Source organism: Physeter macrocephalus, chromosome 11, assembly GCF_002837175.3.
Source record: "Physeter macrocephalus isolate SW-GA chromosome 11, ASM283717v5, whole genome shotgun sequence".
NCBI classification, from domain to species: domain Eukaryota; kingdom Metazoa; phylum Chordata; class Mammalia; order Artiodactyla; family Physeteridae; genus Physeter; species Physeter macrocephalus.
In genome coordinates, this window is record NC_041224.1 from 98,589,069 (window position 1) to 98,612,105 (window position 23,037).

A 23,037-nucleotide genomic window follows, 5' to 3' on the forward strand; every position below is an offset into this window, starting at 1 on the left:
CGCAGAGCAGAATAAAGAAAAAAGAGTGAAAAGAATTGAGGACAGTCTCAGAGCCCTCTGGCACAGCATTAAATGCACCAACGTTCGAATTAGAGGGGTCCCAGAAGAAGAAGAGAAAAAGAAAGGGACTGAGAAAATATTTGAAGAGATTATAGTTGAAAACTTCCCTAATATGGGAAAGGAAATAGTGAATCAAGTCCAGGAAGCACAGAGAGTCCCATACAGGATAAATCCAAGGAGAAACACGCCAAGACACATATTAATCAAACTATCAAAAATTACATACAAAGAATTATGATTCTTGATACTGTGTCCTTCTATAGAGCTAAGGACAAATAGTAAGCTCTCCCCTTGTTTGCTCATCATTCATTTTTCATTCATTGAGGAACAGTTTATGGACTATGTCCTATGTGCCAGGCACTGTGCTTGGCCCTGGGGAATCCAATGAGGAGGGAGGCAGACAAGAATCACTGCTGTAGTTTTTGTTCTCCAGCCTTTTAAATAATTTTCCCCATGTGCCGCAGTGTGCTCTGTGGATTCCTCATGCTCAACTTTAAAAAATTTTTGTGTTAAAAAACCATTGACTGTGAAAATTTTCAAACACATACAACAACGTAGTCACAGGAGTCTAATGAAAACCCAGGAACCCATTACCCATCCTCAGCTTCAACATTTATCATATCTATGACCCCCTTCCTGACCCTGTGCCTGTAGGAGTTATTTTAAAGCAAATCCAAGACATCATGTCATTTCACCCATAAATACTGAGTATGAGTCTCTAATTGATAAGGGTTTTTTAGAAATATAACCACCATGCCATTACCCACCTAACAAAATTAAGAATTATTCCTTAATATTAAATTATCTCAAAGATATTTAAATTTTTTAAAAGTTTAAATTAACAGACAGAAAAATGGACTTTTTTGGTGTAAGGTCCCATGAATTTTAACACATGTAAGAATACAGAACAGTTTCATTGCTTCCCCAAACTCTCCATGCTATCCCTTTGTAGTTACACTCTTCCCACATCTGTAGGAGAACACCATATAAATGGAATAGTGTGGCATATACTCTTATGTCTGGTTTCTTTCGCTCAGCATTAACGCCTTTGAAATTCATTCAAGTTGCATGTATCTATAGTTCTTTCCCTTTTATTGCTATATTCCATTGTATGAAATACAATGAATAGTTTTCCATTGTATGGATGTACCATAGTTTGTCCATTTATCTGTTGAAGGATATTTGGGCTATTTCCAATTTTTGGCAGTAATGAATAGAACTATTATAAATTTCGTATCCAGGTTTTTGAGTGAACATCAATTTTCATTTCTCTGAGATAAATGCTCAAAAGTGAATTGCTGAGTTGTTTGGTAAGTATATGTTTACCTTTAGAAGAAACTGCAAAAACTGTTTTCCACAGTGGCTATACATTTTGCATTTCCCTTCAGTCATATATGATTGTTTGAATTGTTCCATAGTCTTTCCAGCACTTGGCATTGTTAGAATTTAAAATTTTAGCCATTCTAGTAGGTGTGTAGTGGTATATCATCGTTTTAATTTGCATTTTCCTGTGCCTAATGGTGTTGAATGTATTTTCATGAGCTTATTTGCCATGTATACATCCCCTTTGGTGAAATGTTTGTCTTTTGCCCTTTTTTTTTTTTAACATGGGCTGTTTATTTTCTTACTGTTGAGGTTTGAGAGTTCTTTAAATATTCTGTTTCCAAGTCCATTATCAGATAAAGGACTGATTTATCTTTTTGCAAAATATTTTCTTCCACTTTGTAGGCTTGTCTTTTCATTCTCTTAACAGTGTCTTTTGCAGAGCAGAAAATTTTAATTTTGAGGTAGTTTTAATTTATCATTTTCTTCTTTCGGTGTCATGTCTAGAAATCTTTGCCTAACCCCAGGTCATGAAGATTTTCTTTTATGTTTTCTTTTAAAAGTTTTATAGTTTTACATTTTAACACTAGATATATGATCCATTTTGATTTAATTTTGTTTTGTTTTGTTTCGTTGTTTTTCCTGTATAAAAAAGGATCCCAATATCAAGGTATAGGGAAGGGGAAGAACAAGCGACATACCCCTTGGTGTAAGGACACAGAGGGGGCAGGAGAAGGATAAGCCTCAAAAGGAGGAGTGGGAGGGGAATGTCATTTAGGCAGCAAAATATTCTCTGTAAAAAGTTGGGGGAGTCTCCATAGCCTCAGAGATGAAGGCAGAGGTTGCCTTCTTAGTGGGGGGCTCTCCACTCAAATGTTCAAAGGAAAGGAATGTTGGTTTCTCTTCTCTTGGTTCTGTTGCAACTATTCCGTGGCTCACTCTGGGTTACCTTCTGCCTTATGTAGATAAGAGTGCTGCAGGGCTCGGAAGGCAGAGATTCACTTGTGTGGGTTAAAAGTCAGCATCTCCAGCAGCAGCTGTGCTCCAGACTCCTCCATCTCAGGTACCACTGACTGCGCTGCGCGGGGCCCTCTGAGGGAAAAGTCTCCTGGGGATAGAGACACATCTCGGAGCCAGTCATCCTCTGGGGGCAGTCCAGTCAGGTCAAAGATTTTGCCTAACTGGTCAGCTTCAGAGTTTCCACAGAAGAGAGGCTTTCGACGAAACATCTCTGTGGAGATACAGCCAACGCTCCACATGTCCACAGGGGTTGCATACGTAGACTGCAAAAGAACTTCTGGAGCACGGTACCAGAGTGTAACAACCACAGGTGTAAGTGCCATCTGGTAGCTATAGATTCTGGCCAGGCCAAAGTCAGCCAGCTTGACTCTTCCACCACTTGTCACCAGAATGTTCTCTGGCTTCAGGTCTTGGTGAATGATGCAGTTGGCATGAAGGAAATCTAGGCCTCTTAGAAAGTGGTGCATCAGATCCCTGATGGTCTCCACTGGCAAGTCTGGTGGGGATGCCTTGTCCAGATATGTCCTTAGGTCTTGGTCCACATGCTCAAACACCAGGGTCACTTTGGTCTCCCGGGCAGTTCAGGCTGTGGCACAGACGTCCATCAGCCAGACAATATTGGGATGCTCAAAAGCCTCCAGCCACTGCAATAAGCCACCCCATGAACTATGCTGATGGGAAGGCCCCCTCCAGCACCTCCTCCATTGGGGACTCTTACACTCTTGAGGGCCACAGAGTAGCCACTGTGGGGATCATGGGCCTTATACACCATCCCATAGGCACCAACAGCAATCTCAGCCACTGGCTCATATCAAGGGGTAGCCATTCTCAGACCAGAGGAGACCCTACAATCACAGAGACTCCTACCACCGAAATTCCTTCCACAGTTCGGATGGTATGAGCCTGCAGCAACAAAGTGACTCCCACAAAAGACATCACAAAGACAACACCAACAGCATCCCGTCCCTTTCCCAAACTTCCATGATGCCGACTCCCAGGTAACACAATGACCCTAACCCCAACCCCTCCAGCCGCGTGAGCTCCTAGAATAAAAAAATGCATTTTCCTTTGGGGCGATCGAACCCCGCACAAGGGAAATGCCACACGACACACTCCCTACATCGAAGACCCTACACCCAGTCCCTGAAATTGCCTACAATCACAGAGACTCCTACCACCGAAATTCCTTCCACAGTTCAGATGGTGTGAGCCTCACCCCGTGTCTGGAGCTGTGGGGCCAGCCTGTTATTGGGGCCTCGGAGCCGGTTCCTACGGCGCCATACACTTGAGCTTGGTCTGGGGCAGCTGGCCGCTATGGGGCCGACCATAGACCTTGAGTTAAATTTTATAAAAGGTATAAGGTTTAGGTCAAGTTTCTTTTGTTTTTGCATATGGATGTCCATTTGTTCCAACACCATTTTCTGAGGACTGTTTTTTTTCCATTGAATTATTTTTACACTCTTTTCAAATATAACCTGGCCATATATGTGTGGATCTATTACTGGACTCTTTATTCTGTTCTGTTGCTCTGTTGTGTCTATCCCTTTGCCAGTACTGCACTGTCTTAATTACTGCAGCTTTATGGTAAGTCTTCAAATCAAGTCGTGTGATTTCCCTAATTTTATTTTTCTTATATCAAAATTATTTTGGCTATCCTAGTTCTTTTTTGTCTTTTCATATAAATTTTAGAATCAGCTTGTCTATATGTATAGAGAATCATGCTAGGATTTTGATTGAGGTTGCACAAATTTATAGATAAGTTTGGTGAGAACAGACATCTTTATTATGTTGAATCTTCCAATCCATCAACATGGTACACCTTTCTATTTATTTAAGTCTTCTTTGATTTCTTTCAGCAGCATTTTGTAGTTTCAGTATATAGATCCTATACATACATTTTTAGATTTATACTTAAGAATTTAGTTTTTTGCAACTATTATAAATGGTATGTTTTTTGGGATCTAGTTGTACCATGCTAGTATATATATAAATATGATTAATTTTTGTGTGTTGACTTTTATCCAGTGAACTTGCTAAAAATCACTTATTAGTTCCAGGAGGGTTTTTTTGTTTCCTTCCTGGTACCATGGGGCTTTCTCCATAGTCAGTCATCTTGTCTGTGAATAGGAGTAGTTTTATTTTTTAATTTCCAATCTTGTATACCTTTTATTTCTTCTTTTTGCCTTTTTTTCTTACACTGGCAAGAACTTCCAGTACAGTTTTGAATAGGGGTGGTGAGAGTGGATATTTCTGCTTTGTTTTAAATTTTGGGATGAAAGCATTCAATCTTTTACCATTAAGTATGATTTTAGCTGCAGGTTTTATCTGGTTGAAGAAGTTCCCTTTTATTCCTGCTTTGCTGAGAGAGTTTTAAAATCAAGAATGGATGTTAAATTTTTCAAATGCTTTTTTATATCAATTGATGTGATTGTTATTATTATTTTTATCATTTTTCCAGTAGACTGCTACTCTGGTAGATTACATTGGTTGGTTTTTGCCTATTCAACTAGTCTTGTGTTCCCATGATAAACCTACTTGGTTGAGGTTCACGTCAAGTTTTGAAGTTCCAGCTGGAGATGTGTAATAAGGGATCAACTAGCAGAGAACATGTAGACTTGTGTTTGGGCTAATATTTATACTGGAAATCAGTTGGCTATTTGGGCTGTTAACCACCCGATTAACTTCTGTTGACCTGCTCCCTGAGAACCCACCCAGTGAGCAACCATGCCTCTGCTGCTTATATACTTTACTTCTACCCCCATCTATGTACATATATTTGGTTTTGTTCTTTTTCCTTGCCTGTACTGGACCAGGACCTTTTATTTATTTGCCACTTCTAGGCATCTACTTCCTCCATCTGTGCTTGGCATATTTAATTTATAGCAGGAGAGTTTGGGGATAAATTGTATTTTAAGAAACAAACATTTATTTTAATATAAACACATCTGTGATTAGAGTATTCAAATTTAAATGATATTAAGTAATTGTTTTCACTAATTTGGTCCTTTCATGAGGCAAGAAAACAATGTGGATATCTTGTTATATGTAGTCCTCTAAGATCTGATTTTAAATTGCAATTTATTTTGGAAGGTCATGGAAACAAACCAGAGAGTAATATAAATGTTTGCATGTGGTTAACATAATTTGCTTGCCTCCCCAGGGGCTAAATTCCAAAGAATTTGTTTCTGTATTCTTGAGTCTGGAGACAGTACGGTGATGCAGAGATCCCTGTGAAAGCAAGCCTTCATCCAGGGAGCCTAGGAGTACATGGCCTCCCTGCTTGCCCCCTTCCTGGGAAGCAGTGAGGATGCCATGGGTTGTGGTGTGAGCTCAGAGTGCTGCTTTCTGTTAAAACATAGTCTCAGTTTCTTTGAGCAAACCATTAATAGATGTCAAATTCACATTATAGGTTTTAGTTCCCAAGCAGTGTTAAAAGCAAACGTGTGGGGTTTTATATTTCCAGCTGCCTTTTTTTTTTCAAAGTAAAATATGTAGGTTTTGGTTTTCAGCAGGCCACATTTCTTCTAATAAAAACAGTTGGAACAAAATATGTTTTATAAGCATATAAAAATGTCAGACCATAATGATTTTAGTGCTGCATATTTAAAAAATGGGTCACTAATATCTAAGATGTTAGTATCTGCAAAGAAAGTAAATTATGGAAAGTAAATGACAATATATCATTTATATAAAGGAGAAGGTGGTTGGAAACTAGTTCAGCAACCATATTGAGACCATTTTATTTCAGCTTCTATATAATATGCATGTCTTTCAGCTTTAAGTTATTTAAATTTTGGCCTTAAAATTATTAAACCTTTGTATTTGAAACTGGGCTCCAAAGTTTCAAAAATCCCATCTGTGTTTGGAGACATAATTAATTATGTGAAAAAGTACCTTCTTTCCATGGTCTCACCAGAGAAAGCATCTCAGTAGGTTCTGGTCCCCAAATCAGTTGTGTTTCCTTCTCATAGGTTCATTTCTATCATCTGATTGACATGCTGAGCTCCTTTTGCCCTGTCTGCTAGGAAGCTCAGAAAAAGATTCTTCAGCCCATTTCTAACAAGGCTACAGAACTTTTAGCCTTTGCATTTGGCACACTGTCATTTTCATCTTATTTCTTTCACCTTTATTTTTCTTTTGCCTAATTTTTTTCACTTAACTCTCTTCCCTTGTTATGCTGTAGTTAGCGTTATAAGTTACTGTATATCCATATTGGAATTATATAGTTGGAAATAGATTTTTATAAATCTGATTTCTTTTTCTTTGATCACTTCATCCATATCATTACATTTTCCTAGCAGTTTGCCTTTTTTTTTTTTTTTTGGTAACTTAGACAATTACATATTCTTAAATGATAAAATTCCAAAGAGGAAAATTCCTAGGACATATTTTAAGAAATCTTTACTGCCTTTTCAGATAATAAAAGTAATGCTAACTGGTTATAAAAACTTGAAACATCATAGAAATATACAATGTAGCAAATAAAGGTCTTCTAGAATCTCCTCCTTCCAAAACAAAAACAAAAGCAAAACCCAAAACCGTTAACTATTTGGTGTATAGCTCTATGGCATGACTTTAAGTTGTATTATATTGGAGTGGCAGTGGGGACTTCTTTTCCTCTGTGAATCTTGGCTATATAACTTTTTCTCATATCTATGCTGATACATATATATTTTTCTTTCTTCTTCTTCCTCCTCTCCTTCTCCTCCCCCTCCCCTCCTCTGCCCTTTTCCTCCTCCCCCTCCTCCTCTTCCCCCTTCGTCTTCACAGTCTTGAAGATGTGCTAGTCAAATATGAGGATTATGCAACTCAGTATTCTAGGAATGCTTTGTAGGAGGGGTCATGGTTGCTCGCCATACCAAGCAAATGGAATTAAAAAAAAATTTATTTATTTAATTTATTTATTTTTGGCTGCATTGGGTCTTTGTTGCTGCACGCGGGCTTTCTCTAGTTGCAGCAAGCGGAGGCTACTCTTCATTGCGTGGGCTTCTCATTGCAGTGGCTTTTCTTGTTGTGGAGCACAGGCTCTAGGTGCGTGAGCTTCAGTAGTTGTGGCACGTGGGCTCAGTAGTTGTGGCTTACGGGCTCTAGAGCACAGGCTCAGTAGTTGTGGCGCATCGGCTTAGTTGCTCCGTGGCATGTGGGATCTTCCTGGACCAGGGCTTGAACCCATGTCCCCTGCATTGGCAGGTGGCTTCTTAACCACTGCGCCACCAGGGAAGCCCTGGGCAAATGGAATTTAAGGTGTAGAGGGTGGTGGTTAACAGCCTGGCCATGGCGTTGGCATTAGATAGGCCTGTGTTCAAGGCCTGGTAGCTGAGTGACTCCAGGCAAGTTATCTCTCCTCTATAAGGCCTGGTTTTCTGGGGATAGTAATACTTGTTTTAAAGTGTTGTTGTTATGAACAAATGAAAGATTGTATATAAAGTACTTAGCACAGTGTCTGTTACGTAGTAAAGGCTAAATAAATGTTAGCTGCTGTATTAGTGATATTTTGACTAATTACTGATTGCTGTTTAATAGAGTAATTCTAAATAATTACGTGCAAACAAGATAGAAATTTACTTCTTTCCCATATTATGTCTAGATAGAAGGCCCAGGGCTGACTGTGGTTCCACAGTTACCAAGGACCAGGTTCTTTGTACCTTGATGCTTATATACAGTTGTCCCTTAGTATCCATGGGGAATTGGTTCCAGGACCCCCCATGGATACCAAAATCTGTGGATGCTCAAGTCCCTTATTTAAAATGATGTAGTACAGTCAGCCCTCTATATCCACGGGATCCGCATGGGTTGAATCCATGGATGTGGAAACTTCAGATATGGAGGGCATCTGTATCTTCCATCTGTCATTTCAGATATAGCAGAACTCTTATTTTTAAATGAGACTTCATGATTGTCTTAGCTGAATAGTAGCTGAGACTATGACCAAAATTTGGTTGTTACTTGGGGTAGACATTCTTTTCCTCATGTCAGTTTGCCAGGGCAACAGTTCAGGAAAATGTACATGGACTTAAAATATTTGTCCAGATCTGTTTGGTTTCTAAAGCTGGATTTAAGATATTCAGGGTTTTTGGTTGCTTAGCTTTTAGCCTAGTTCGGACTTTTGGGCCACTGCTGTAATTACACTGAACTATTCTCCATCTTTCTTAAAAACCTATAGAACTTCCTAAAACTTCATGAAAATTGATTTAGCTTGTTTTAATTAACAAGGAGAAAAAAAACTGATTCAAAGACGTTAAACAGCTTAGTAAACTCGGCTGAAGAATGAACCTGTGTTTATGAATAGCCCAACATCCAGACAAGATCCTCCCTTGCTTTTGGATTCTGTTTTGAGACCTTCGCAGTGAAGACTTTTCCTGGATTGAAAAAAAAAAAAAAAAAAAAGATAACAGCAAAACAATACCCAAAGAATTGAAAAACCTAACAGCCTTTTGATCAGTCAGTCAGTGAATCTGGTTTCTACTGTTTAATTTTAGGTGCTTTTAGGGCTTGGTGTGGACAGACTTTACAGGGAGGCAGACTCGGGCTTTGTGATTTCATGTTGCCTTCCTGTAGGGATGAAGTGTTTCCATTGGATGAGTCCAGAATTCTGTTACTGTCATTGACTTTACATAGTGTTAACATAAAACAACATTAAAGAAAGAAAATCCCACACCCTTGGTAATAGTTGGTAGCAGAATTTTATTTTTAGAAAGAAAAATTTGGAAACAACTGTATTTATTATTTTAAAACTTTTTAAAGTATTTTTGTAATGTGTGTTTCACTGTTATCATTACTCTACATATGAATGCTTCTATATTTTAAACAAAATATTCACTAATATTTACCTTTCCGATGAGATATTTTATTTGCACGACTATTTTTAAAGCATGTGCTCATTTTGGTGGAGTTGCTCTTGTGGTGTTTAAACTATATTTACATATTTTCCTCTTCCTTATGAATGTCTTGTTTCTGACATGAGACTAAATACCAAATGCTTTTTTTGTGTGGTTGTTGGAGAGCTTACAGATAGAACACACACACAAAAAGAATGTTTATTATTAAATAAATACATTTATATTTCATTTATAAAGAACAGTTTTACTTATTTTTGTAAGCTTTTAAATATGTTGCTAAGTTTTATTTATTAAACGTACTTTTAACATTTCAGTGTATTTTCTTTCTACAAGTTCTTTTTCAATGTATACAAATTACTCACCCATACCTATATAATAAATTAGAATCTAAGTGTGTGTACATAATGTGTTTGTATACATATATATAAAATATATATCATATATAAATATACAATATATACTGTGTAAATAATGTTATATTATAAAAATTCCCCTTGTCAATAATTATACTTTGTGAATACGCTTTTAAATAACTGCCTAGTACCACAGTACATTGTGTGATATACCACATTTTACCAGTTTCCTTGTTGTTGAACATTTAAATGTTGTGCTATTAGAAAAAATGCTGTAGCAAACATCCCCATATATTTATCTTTGTAGCCCTCATGATTTCCCTAGGATAAATTCCTAGGAATAGAGTTACTGGCTTAAAAGGGTATGAAAAAATTTTAAAGGCTCTTGATACATAATGCCAAATTCATTCATTCAATCAAAAAATATTTTCTAAGCACCAATAGTATGTGGTGCTGTCAGGATACAACAACGAATAAGACAGTCTCTGCTATCAACGCACAGTCTAGTTGGGGGACAGACATAGGTATGATTAAGCTTAAGTCCGTGCTCTCCAGAGAGGTTGTATTAATTTACATATCACTAACATTGTCAATATATGCAAGTAGTTTTGGAATGTGTATGTGTGTTCTTTTGAATTCGGGCATCATGGAATACTTTATGGGAAATAAAATATTTGTATTTTGATTAGTACATATCATGAATCTCACATACCTAATAATTTTTGACATTAGTGATTTAGAAAACCTAATTCATTTCAGTACCCTCATTTCTTTAACAAGGCATTCGTCTACATTTGTATTGTGTTCTCATTTCCATAGCTTTACAAGGTCTTTCCTACCTTGTTCTTCCAGTGTCTTGGTACTTTCTGCCGCTGACACTGCACAGAGTAGAACACTGCACTTACACTTGGAATGGCTGATAAAGACTCATTTGCTTAAAACTATCTTACTACGATTTTGTTCTCCTTTTCAAAGGAGAAAGGCCGTTATTTTATATGTGTCCTTTATAAATATGGACAAGGCATGTAAGAGTGGAACCTAAATACTTTTAGTAGTGAAAACTCATGGTAATGCTATTGTATTTAATTTGCAGATTCTCCAATACCTATTAAGCACTGCCTTAATTATTCAGGACAAAAACAGCAGATTTTCCAGTTTTCAGGACAGTAGGTTGATGGGTTGTATTCATATAACTAGTATACTAAATACCTGGCAATCAAAGGCAATTATTTGTCATCAGAATAGACTAGTGACATTAAGGAGGGGAAAACCCCCATGGTTTTAGTGTTGTCTGAGTTGGGAGTCCAAATGTGGTTTTCATGGAGCACTGAGCTGCACTCCCATGTCCAGAACACACAGTCCTTGGGAATAATTATCCTGTTCACCACTCGATAGATTTCCCACATGTGAAGGCTGCCAAGCTCCTCTGGCTTCTCATTTAGGAGCTAAAGAGATTTCCTCACAGGGCTCAACACTGATCTTTGAACAAATGTATGGCCTTCTCCGTTCACTCAAAAATGGCTCCAGGTGGACACTGTACCAAGTGTGGCAAGATAAATTATGTGACTGAGCTGTTTTCCAAAACATACTTTTTCACAATAATATAGCTAATGTTTTTCTGGCCCACTGGAATTCTCTGAGACTATCTTTATGACTGCGCATATGATCTCCGTCCTTAAATGGGTAAACAAACTATTTTTAATAAATAATGAGGGATGGTATAACTTCTACCACTGCACACTTATAGTTTTATCCATTTGTATTTCATCTGATCTTGATGAAGTGCATACTTTTATTTAGCAAATAAAATAAGAAGTAGATTGCATATTATACCATGGAAATTCTGAAGATTTGTACTTTTAGGACAACTTTTTAGAGAGGTAGGGGTTTCAGTTTGATTATTATTTGGATTCCTGGTTTAATATATCCTTAAATTTTATATTTGAGTTTATATTTGATAAAAGGTATCTTGGTATTGGTAATCTCTTGGGACTTAAATTTTTCAGGCAATATTATGTTGCCAAGATATATCTATATTTTTGCATGTATCAGTAGTGCACTCTTTTTGAGGGCTGTGTAACATTCTACAGTGGGAATGTACCTACATTTTTTTAATACATATTCTTATAAATAGACATTTGGGTTATTTCCAGACCTTTTTTTTTTTTTTTTTTTTTTACTATGAAAGCCCTAGTCATGAACATTCTTGTCTATGTCATCTCCTACACATATATAAGAATTCCTCTGGTTTTTACTACTTTGGAGTGGAATTCCTGAGTCATAGGGTATCTGAATGTTCAGCTTTATAAGATAATGCAGTCATGCCTTCCAAAGTGGTTGTACCAGTTTACATTCCTACCAGCAATACTTAGGAAATCTTGTTTATCCATATTCTCTGTAAACACTTGGTAGTATCAGACTTTAAAATTGTTGCTCAGTATGTGAGTTTATAATGGTCTTCATTTGCATTTCTCTGATCACCATTAAGGTTAAATATTTATTCAAATACTTATTGCCATATGTATTCCTTCTTTTGAAAAATGCCTGTCCATGTCTTTTGCGTAGTTTTAAAAATTGGATTGACTGGGCTTTTCTTCTTATTATTGGAGTTTTTAATATATTCTTGATACTAATCTTTTAGTGATTTTATAGATGGGAGATATCCTCTCCCAGTTTGTAACTTGTTTTTTTCACTTTTCCTAAGGTGACTTTTAATGGTGAGACATCCTTGATTTTAAGAGTCAAATTTATTGATATTTTATAATGAACACTTCTCTGTCTTTTAAAGAAAACCTTTCCTTTCAAGGTCAGAAAGAAGTAAAAAATATTTTCCACTAAAATTAAAAAATTTTTGCTTCTGATATTTAGTCCTGATCCATCAGGAATTAGTTTTCATATGATGTGAAGCAGAGGTTCAGTTTTCATTTTTATCACCTAATTCACCATCTCTGTCATATATTAAAGTCATGTATGTATGTGGGACTTTTGCCTGAGCTTTCTTCTATTCCATAGGTCAATATGTTTATCCCTGCCCGGAATCATGTTCTTTTAATTGGTTCTTAAGAAGAAGTCCTAATATTGGATAGGGCACAACTCCCCTCCTTGCTCTTCTGTTTCAGAAGTGTCTTGGCTGTTTTTGGCTTTTTGTTCTTCCATGAGAATTTTAAAATCAGCTTCTAAAGATCCATGAAGAACCTTCTTAGGATTTTAATTAGCATTGTATTGAATTTTTAGGTCAATTTGGAGAGAATGTCATCTTTATGATATTAGGTCTTCCTAATTATGAACCTGGTATATCTCTCAATCTATTTAGGTATTGTTTAATGTCTCCCAATAAAGTTTAAAACATTCCCGTGTTTGAATCTGGCATCTATTTATTCCTAGTTACTTGATATTTTTAATGGTAATTATAAATCATGTCTTCTAAATTATGTGTTTTAGTAGTTTATTGTTGGTGTACAGAAGTGTGATTAGTTTTTGTATGTTGATCTGATATCCAGCCATCTTGCTAAACTCTCTTTTTGAAAAAATAATGTTATTTGTAGATTCTTTTGGGATTTCTATGTATACGTCATAGTTGACATTTTTATCTCCTCTTTTCCGTTCTTTTTGCCTTTTTTCCTTGTACTATTTAGGAACTCCATGACAATGTTGACTAGAAGTTACAATAATGGGCATTCTTTTCTTGTCCTTGATTTTAAAGGCCATGCTTTTCATGTTTTCCATTAAGTGTGATGTGTATTATAGGGTTTAAAAAATTAAATCAGGTTAAGGATATTCCATTCTCTATTTCTAATTTACTTAGAGTTTTTATCAAGAATTTACATCAAATTTTACCAAGAGCTTTTCTGAATCTATTGACATACTGGTTTTCCTCCTTTAAACTTCTAATGTGTTAAAATTAAAAATAACTAAAACTAAACAATATGCTTTTAAGGTATACATATGATAAACTACATATTAAAAAAACAAATCAATGATAAGTACATGACTTAGAACAGTTAACTCAGGTGGGATGGGGAAAATCACTTGTTAGATGTAAATTGTTGTTAATGTTCTAGTCCTCAGGTGGTAAATTCATGAGAGTATAGTACATTATCTAAAACATACAAATATATGCATAAAAACACAAATGATTAAATACAAAGCAGATCATGAATGGACCATTAAGGAAAGATAACTGTATGTGTTATGAACTAAGAATTATAATTAATACAGTTGTGTGGTTAAAAATAATAAATTTACATTTCTTTATGAGACTGTTGCATTTATTCCTGGGTTAGTAAGAAGAGTCTTTTAAACATGCCAATATTCTTCATTGTTATTGGTTAAGTTCCTCTTCTTTAGAGACCTTTTGAGCAGTTTTTGGTTGTGAGACTTAATGTCATGGACTCATATGACTGTGACTATCCTGTGTTCTCCATTGTTTAGTCCCCAAACTGCTCGATGATTAAATGGCCCTCATTTTAGGTTGACACTTTGTACACGGTGTTCTGTAGTATATAGAGGGCCTCACTCTTTTCTTTTGGTTTCTTAGGCCACACACTTCTGTATTAGATATGCTGTGAATTTCCATCCCACCCCCATCCCATCCATCTCATCATGTGGTGCTGTTGTATGAGGTTTGTAGCTTATGAGGAGGATACTTGCAATGTATTATGGTGATTGTGAACATTTGGAATGAAACAGACCTGAATTTGAACCTTGGCTGTTCTCTTTCCAGCTGTGTGGTCTTTAGAAAATTTAATAACCACTCTGAGCATCATTTATCTGAAAAATTTGCATGCCATCTTCTCCAAGGTCTTTGTGAGTGTTAAACTGCATCTATTATTATTATTATTATTGTCATATCACCATCATATATAATTAATTTTTGAATCTCCAAGTAGAGTGGATGCAGTTTCAAGCTACTGGTCTGGTTTTTCCCTTAAGTGTGCTAAAAGTGCCAGTTGTTTTATTCCCGAAGTTCTGAAAAGAACCGCAGTGCCAAAATATCCTTATGTTTACTTTTCAACCAGTGATTTTTTTTCTATTCTGTCTGAACTTGTTCTGGAGAGAGGGGAGAGACAGGCAATCATGTGGCTTACAGCCAGGCCCTTTCTAAGCACCGCTGATAAATGGAGGTGTTCGGGCTGATCTCAATGCTGGGAACAATATTAACAGCGACTGCTCCTGTACCGAGCGTCTCTGCAGCAGCCACTCTACTGAATGCCTTACCCTTAGCATCTCACTAGATTCTCACCCAATCCCCCAAAGCAGATCTTTCACCTTCATCTTAACATGAGGAAGTTGGGGCTTGGAGAGTAACTAGCCCAGTGTCATGCAGTTAGTAATTTTCAAAACCAGGAGCCACCCCTGGTCTTCTTGACTCCAAAACCCACACTCATAACCACTGCCTATGCAGATGCTGTTTCCTGGAGAATCTTTATATCGCATTTTCTGGATTCTGACTTGAAAGTGTGTGGAGCCCAGAACTTAACGGGATCTGCTGAGTGGGTGATAGTGGATTCTCTGTGCCATTTGGGGGAAGCCAGCCCCTCCTGAAGCAAGAGAGGGTTTGGAAACTTTGGAGGCTAGTTGACCATTTTCTATTAAAAATACAATCTAAAATGATTTAATGCTGGGATTGGTAGGTTTGAGAGATTTTGCATTATTCACTTTGGGTAAGAATATTTAGATATGTGACCTTCATGGCTGTATTTTGGATTTTTAACTCAGAAAACTAGAGGGTTTATAAAAGCCTTTGGAAAATATCTGTAGCATGCTGAAATAAAGTGAGAGCTTCATAAAAATATGCATTAATGCAGGAATCCACTGCCCTCACACTAAGCACAAGAGATCTCTGTTGAACCTTGGGAAAAATAAACTTACTCCCTTGGCTTTTATGGGGGTGGCACTAAAATTTGGTGGTTATGCCCAGGACTAGGGTAGCGGCATAGAAGGAAAGCAGTCTGCAGGAGCCTTCGGGTTCTTTAAACACAACCAAGTGAAGCATTAACATAGTCTTTACAGAATGAAGCCCTGATTCCTTCATTCCATACTGACAGCTGATTTTTTGAAAAAGAAATTCAACTTAAAATGTTAGTTTGCTCTTTTGCTTTGCTCTTCTACTTTTACTAAGTATTTAATTAATCATAATTAACCAAAGCATAAAAGGATAAAAATTTCCACTTAAAAGTCTTTCCTTCTCTAGCACACCAAAAAAGTGACACAAAGTTTTAGGAAGAATTGTTACATTTTATTTTTTGCCCTTTTGCTAGTTCCCTACCTTGATCCAGTTAATATTAAAATGCTCAAGAAGCAGTCATCATTCATCTTTCAACTTGATGAACAAGTGTTTTCATTGCAAATGAAGTATGTTCTGTAAATGATTAAACATTAATAAAAACTAGAATCAACCTGATTTGTTTCAACACCTCTGTTTCTCTGCAGGAGGTAACATTTTTCTGTCAGTTTGTCAAAGTGTTATTTTTGCAGCCTCCCTTTTGCTCAAGTTGTGTGTATGTGGCTTGGTTTTGAATTCAGTGAAGAATATGACTGAATTCTAAAATGAAAAACAATATCATAACTCAGATTGTTTATAAAAAGATTGCAAACGTGCTTAAAATACATTTAGAAGTTTGTGACTCCTGAGAATTTCTATGGCATCCCTCAATATTCAGCATTTATAGTGTGTTTAAGTTATTGGTAACATTGAATACAATGCAGTATAACATGGCAATCCTATTAGGATTTCCATTTAAACAGCCTAAGATAGCAGCTGTTTCTGCCTATGAAAGAAGTTGGGTTCAACATTCCAGTTCAACCAGTTGATCAGTTGACCTTTCTTCAGTATTCTTTTGTACATCATTAACAGAGTAATAATCGCTACTCTTTAGTTTACGTCCAATACTTCGTTCTTTAATTTACTCCTAATATATGGAAGTACATTTTCTGCCATTTTTATGTGTTTTGGGGCCAAGTTTGTTTTCTGAATTCCTACTTCTGCTCACCAAACGAGGTAATTAATCACTATTGGAATAGATTTACTCATCCAAACATTGATTGGCACGTGGTAGGTGCTCAGTAAATAATATTTGAATGAATAAATGCTGGACAGTGAATGCAGGGACCTTTGGGCCTCTCTGCATGTCTAATTCAGTGGTCATGTATTTAGGGGTTTAGAGTGAACTTTTCCTTTCATATCACTGCTATCTATGTAATGTTTTAAAAATTATCCTTACCTGAATGGTTTAAATTTCCAGTCTTTAAATATTACCTTCAGACTTAGATAAAAGTAAAATTATGGCATTGGCTATAAGTAAGCAGGGAAATATATTAATTTCTGGTTTCTAAGAGGGTTGGAAAAAAGACTTTCCTAGAACGAGCATGATTCCACTCTAATTAAGAACTAAAATTAAATTAAGTGGCTCTAGTTGCATTAAGACTTGGCAGTAACTCACGAGTGGATCATCCCTCCCTTGTTGGTTTTATATACGTGCTTTGCTGGCAAAAATGCTGATTGTTAATTTATTGATACCAAGCAGTTATAGAACCAGCTTTGTGTAATGCATTGAAAACTAGACTAAAGGGTATCACACGATTGGATTATTGTACTTGTTTTTGTTCTCTTTTACATTGTGGAATTGCATGTGCACATATAAAAATAACCCTATTGGGCTTCCCTGGTGGCGCAGTGGTTGAGAGTCTGCCTGCCGATGCAGGGGACACGGGTTCGTGCCCCGGTCCAGGAAGATCCCACATGCCGCGGAGCGGCTAGGCCCGTGAGCCATGGCCGCTGAGCCTGCGCGTCCGGAGCCTGTGCTCCCCAACGGGAGAGGCCACAGCAGTGAGAGGCCCGCGTACCACCAAAAAAAAAAAAAAAAAAGAAAATAACCCTATTGATGTTATTAATTCACTTTTTATATTTCAGAATTTACTTTCCGAGATATAGTTGAAAGTTTGTGCTCTGTAAGAGTAGAATGACAAGTCCTTTAAATGATAACCTGAAATAATCTATTATAATGAGAATACATGTTTTAATGCAGTTTTTGAAGTATACATTTTTGCTTTGATGTGAAGGGGAATGTTCACTTAAATCCCTAAATATATGAATTAGATATGCAGAGAGCAGAGAGGCCAAAAGTTCCCTTCCATTCTGGTTACAGAAGGAATATTGTCTATATTTAACGTAGTAGATCTCTGCCATATAGTGGTGCTATGGCAGAGTCACTGCAGTGACACTGTCATTCCATTAGACATGTTACTTTAGTTTTACCCTTTTATTTTTAGCTTCATCACTTTCTTCCAAAGTTATTGGAATAAAAAGTCAAGTGTTCAAACCTGGCCTGTGATTCAATTCACTTGAGATTTTATTTTAAAAAGTATCAGCTAGGACTTGATTTACTTAAAATATGAAATAAAAGCATCCTTCTGTTAATTAATAGAGTAATCTCAAATCATGTTACTCAACGGGCCTGCTCTTGGCATTTCAAATATGTAGTTAAGTTTTATGTTGACCTAGTTAATATCTCTGAAGTCGGTAGAGTGTGGCCGTTTGGATTCTCAGGCAGAGGTGTGGAGATGGAGTTTGGGAGGCAAGATGTTTATTCGGAGCCTCACCTGTAAAAGGGAGGGGGAGGAAGCATATTTGGGCATTGCCAGTCAGTGGTGTCCTGTGTTGGCTGAAGCGGCTGGCCTTCCTCTCCCCCTCGCTCAGTCACTGAATGCGGGCCATTCAGGAAAATGTGTGACCTCAGGCAAGAGGCTCTGAGCAGCTGAGGCTGCCCAGAGAGCTGTCTGCTGGAGGCTGTCTGCTGACCACTCTCGCCACAGCTGGGCAGAAAGTCCTTCTTGAAGGGACTGAGCTCTACCATGTGAAGCTCTCATAATTATTATTAACAGTAATACTTATCTGTTGTACACTTATATCATTATCTTCATCTGACCAGTGAAAAATAGAGGCAAAACAGTTTGCTTAAGATCTTGTGGATAATTCTGGGCAAAGCTAGAAAGAGTAACTTGTGTGTCCTGCTCTCTTAGCCTTCAGCAAACTGACCTCATGCTACAATGGACATATTATTTTTAAATGTGTGGTCAGTGTAGGTGAGGAAAAAGCAAGGGGAAGAAATCGTAGCTACTCAAGAGCTGGCATGGTGACCAAGAAAGGGCCAGTGTTTAGATTCTAGCTGACTTGGCCTCCCAGTTCATGCTCTCTCTGACTCTGTGACAGATAAGTCCCTGCTCACTCTGACCTTTGGAGTTCTGATTGGTTAATAAAAGGAATGAAGTTGGCGCATTGACTAAATTGTGTAGGTGAAAGTACATAGTATTAGTGTTCATAGCAGGGAGCACACACAGTACACGTTAATTTACTTAAATACCTAAAACAAGTTGAACTGTAAAATGTTGTTAAAGAAATGAAGATTTGAACTGGAAGTCAGAGAGAACTTTTTCTCCCTATTTCTTTTTTTTTGGTGTCTCTCTTATGCCTTTAGTGTTGATGTATTAGGAAATGAATTAACAGATTTTTTTTTTTTTTCTAGAGAAGTTGCTTCTGCAGTGTGGAACCATTCTAGACAGATGCAACAGGGCACTTTTTTAAAAAAGGAGAGGAAGAAGCATGGAATGAAAAAGATTGGCTGAATCAATAGATATTCGTGGGGATGCTTATTGGGGACCAGGCCTTTAAAAAATGTTAATGATATAGTTCATTAGGAGATTAATGGAAGTAACAGATTTGAGATCATTAAAGACTGCCCACCTGTCCCTTTCCCACAGCCACCTGCTGGGTTTAGTCTCCCATTATTATCCTCAGTTTACTGAAGTAGGCTGGCAACAATTTTCCACCTGTCTACTGTAGGCCCACCTTCAACCCATTCTTCATGCTACAGAAATTCTGATCCCGGTATTTCCTACTTCCCATTACTTTCATAAAGGCCAAAATATTGGGTTGGCTGAAAAGTTCGTTCGGGTTTTTCCCTAAGATGGCACAGAAAAACCTGAATGAACTTTTTGGCCAAGCCAGCTCTTGGCACTGACTGTTGCCTGCAGCCACCAACTTCACCTCTTACTGTTTGCATTTCCAAACCCAAACCCACAACCTGTGCCCCTCCCTCTCCCCATCCTTCTGCCTCACTAGCTCCTCCAACGGGCTTTGCCCCTTTTAGTTCAGGCCTTTGCCCTTACTGGTTCCTAATCTTGGACGGCTCTTTCCCTTTCCTTCTATACCTGGTTAGCTTCTACTTGGTGTACACGTTACTTCCTTTGGTAAAGCTTTCGCTAATACCTAGACTAGATTGGGTCACCCTCTTCCTCTTCTCTAATGCTCTGTTTTAGAACTGATCATAGCAGGTAATAACATGTTTGTTGCCAAACCAAATTTGGATCTGCTCGCCTGCACACATGTGCAGTCAAGCCAATCTGCTGACGTCGGGTTGTAGTGAAGGAAGGTGCAAAAGCCTGAACTCCTGGAAGGGTTTCAGCAAAGCATTTTTTTTTTTAAGGCTCTTAAAATTTATTTCAGTTTGAAGAAGTAAATTAAATTGTTGCAATTCTGTGGCTTTTTTGCTAAATTTTTGACAAGAGAATGTATATAAATTTGGCGATGGTTTAAGCTTAGCTTTTTCTGAGGAGGAGAATTGAAGTGACCTGTGACCTCTAGAATATTGACTCAGTCATTCCCCACATTGTGAAAATGGATAGGGTGGAGGCCATTCCACTTCTTCTTTGCATGTTGTTGTAGTTCTCTTGGAGCAGGATATTCTGCAAAAATTTATTAAATAACCCATTCAGTGATTAAACTAAGGGAAAGTCCATGGAGGAGGCAATTTTGGCATTTCTACTTTCAATCCCATGAAGACTGGGAAGCTCAAACCACATGGGGTGATGGTATGGTTTAAACGTAAGAAAATAGTGTCATCTTGAAAAGTCTTCTTCTATGGAATCAGTGAAACTTCCAGAACCATGGGTGCTGAATGTCCATGTCCAGCAGGGGGCAGTCTAGAACACCTAAGGCAATAACTTAGAGGCTCCAGTTCATTCATTCAATGCTGTGGGCTTGATTTCTTGGAGTGGAAGTAACTTACTTCCACTCATTTTCTTACTCATTTAAACTTCAGCTGCTTGCGTTTTTGCTTTTTGTTGGTTTAGCCATTAGTTGATAAAGTAGTTGTCTCAATTCTGATGAGTTTTACATTCTTAGTGTTATACTGGGGGAGCAGGAGGGAAGCAGAGCACAATGCTCAGACAGTGGACCAGTCTTCCAGAAATTTATCCACCAAATAGATCAGAAATACAGAGCCTCTTAGTGACATTCACGTGAATGCCTGGATCATAACACCATATGGGGGATCAAATGCTTTCTGTTTGCTCATTAGTTCATTAGCTAATTCCGGATGTTCAGCAAAGCATTTTTAAAGGCCAGGGGAGGGGCACAATTCTCTGATTGGTTGATGGTGAGGTAACAGGGCGGTGTCACAGGGGTGAACATTATCAATCCTTAGGTGCCAGCAGGTCTGGGGGCTATGTGCTCATGACCATCAAGTAGTTAATTTTTTCCATTTGGTGGTGGTTTTAGCATCTGTAAAACAACTCAGGAAATGTGCATCAGGTACTATTATCTAGGTACTTCACAGAGGGGCTAGAGCAGAGGATATTGGGGAGGGGTCTGTCCCGGGAAGGCCCCATAGGGTCCTGCTCAGTTACAAGTTTTTTTGTGTGTGTGATTGTCTACTTCCCTCGTCAGACTATAGCTCCGTGAGGGCAATGACTAGGTTCACATTTGCCAAGCACAGTCCTGGCACAGAGTAGGAACTCGTTGAATCTTTTTGAATGAAGCATTTAGAAGGCTCACGTAATCCTCTGCTGACCAGCCTGTGCTTCACACCTCACTTCTGGGGCCATCTAAGGATGAATATGTGCCAGTGTAAATCCTACTCACATTAAGCTGTACATTTGCTACCACAAAGACTAGGAACCAAGCCTTTACTGTGATGTCTACCATTAAAAAAAAAATTCTGATCTTTGCTTAAACCTGGTACTCTTCATATTTTAGTGTATGCTGTCATGTCAGGTTAAAAAAATAAGGTACTTTTGATTTATTAAAAAATTATTTTCCTTAATCAAGTCATTGAATTATGAGAAGTGATAATTTTGAATATTATTATTAAAACCAGTTTTTTGTTTTTTAAGGGGAGGGAAGATCAAGCACTTCATCCACTTTTTCTCCTAAAAACTCTCCTAATCTAATGTTTTTCCTTGGACCCAAAGCTCATCTCTTTACAGCATCCAGTGTCTTGTAAGGAAGAGCTGGGGGAAGAGTAGGATGGAAGTGAAGAGTGGAAATCTGTAGTTTGCTTACAAGAGCTAATGTAAACCTTCTCATAATAAGTGCATTTCTTGGCCATTTTATGCTGGCCTGAGTTCAGGCTGGCCTATTTTAAGATGGACATTTTCTATTTTCATAGGAAACACATGGAATGTCTGGAATTCTGCTGAGAAAAAGGAATCTGCATCCTGCTGTGAAGCAGCCAAGTGCTTGCTTTTTGTTAGTTGTGGTCTCAGACTTCAATTCCAAAGGCATCCTAAAAATCACACATGATTGACCAACGTTCAATACTGCATCTTCAACTGAAAATGAGAGAGACTATGTACATTTAGTTTGAAAAATTTGAAACTTTGTGTTTCATTCACTTTGATAGTATGGTTTAACTGGCCATTTTGTCTTTATGTTTTATTTTGAAACCCTTTACTTTATAAAATGTTCCATATGGATATTTACTTTCACTTTGAATAAAGTGAAACAATCTGTACTTTAATTGTTGCATCTTTGACATTCCTGTGGCTCCTATATATGAATGCCAGAACTAATGGACTAAAAAATAGTTCAGAATCATTCATGCAAATAACAGTATTGAAATCATAATAACAATAACTTTATCTGGAACTTTTTCTTATCTTTTAAAAATTACTGTTAAAACTACTTCTTGTAAATTGCAAGCTTACACATTTATAGACAATGTTAGTCTCTCTAAGTCTTGGCGATGTCATTCTACCATACATGTTAATTGTACCAGGAACAAGGCTGGCTGAATTTTTTAGTCACACAGACATAGCTTTATCTTATTTTACTTTTCAGTACAACCTGCCATTTTCACTTTGAGGAAACATGAATTGATAGATCAATAGAGTTGATTAACATAGAGTTTCGTGTTTCACTGTTTATTCCCTTCATGATTAACCAGAAGCTTCAAACAGCTGATATATTATTTAATTTTTAAGTTTACTGAAGTTAGTAAGTGTGATTCTTCTAAGAGCATCAGTTTCCACATTGTGAATGTAACCTCTCTTGGGAAACACAAGAATTCAAGAAAAAAGGAAATTAGGTGTTTTTCTTGCATGATCATTATCTTGTAGGAATCCACACAGAAAAAAAGCTATTGTGCTTTGAGGGAGTTTTTAAA

General features: G+C 37.3%; 1 protein-coding gene and 1 pseudogene across 5 annotated transcripts in view; one reads left to right on the plus strand and one right to left on the minus strand.

Annotated features, from left to right (window-relative positions):
* The window catches only part of FSIP1 (fibrous sheath interacting protein 1), a 199,153-nt gene that overhangs the window by 107,683 nt on the left and 68,433 nt on the right, over positions 1-23,037 (plus strand). The gene's annotated exons all lie outside the window — the stretch shown is intronic.
* LOC102995702 (cyclin-dependent kinase 4-like) lies at positions 2,242-3,229 on the minus strand (annotated as a pseudogene).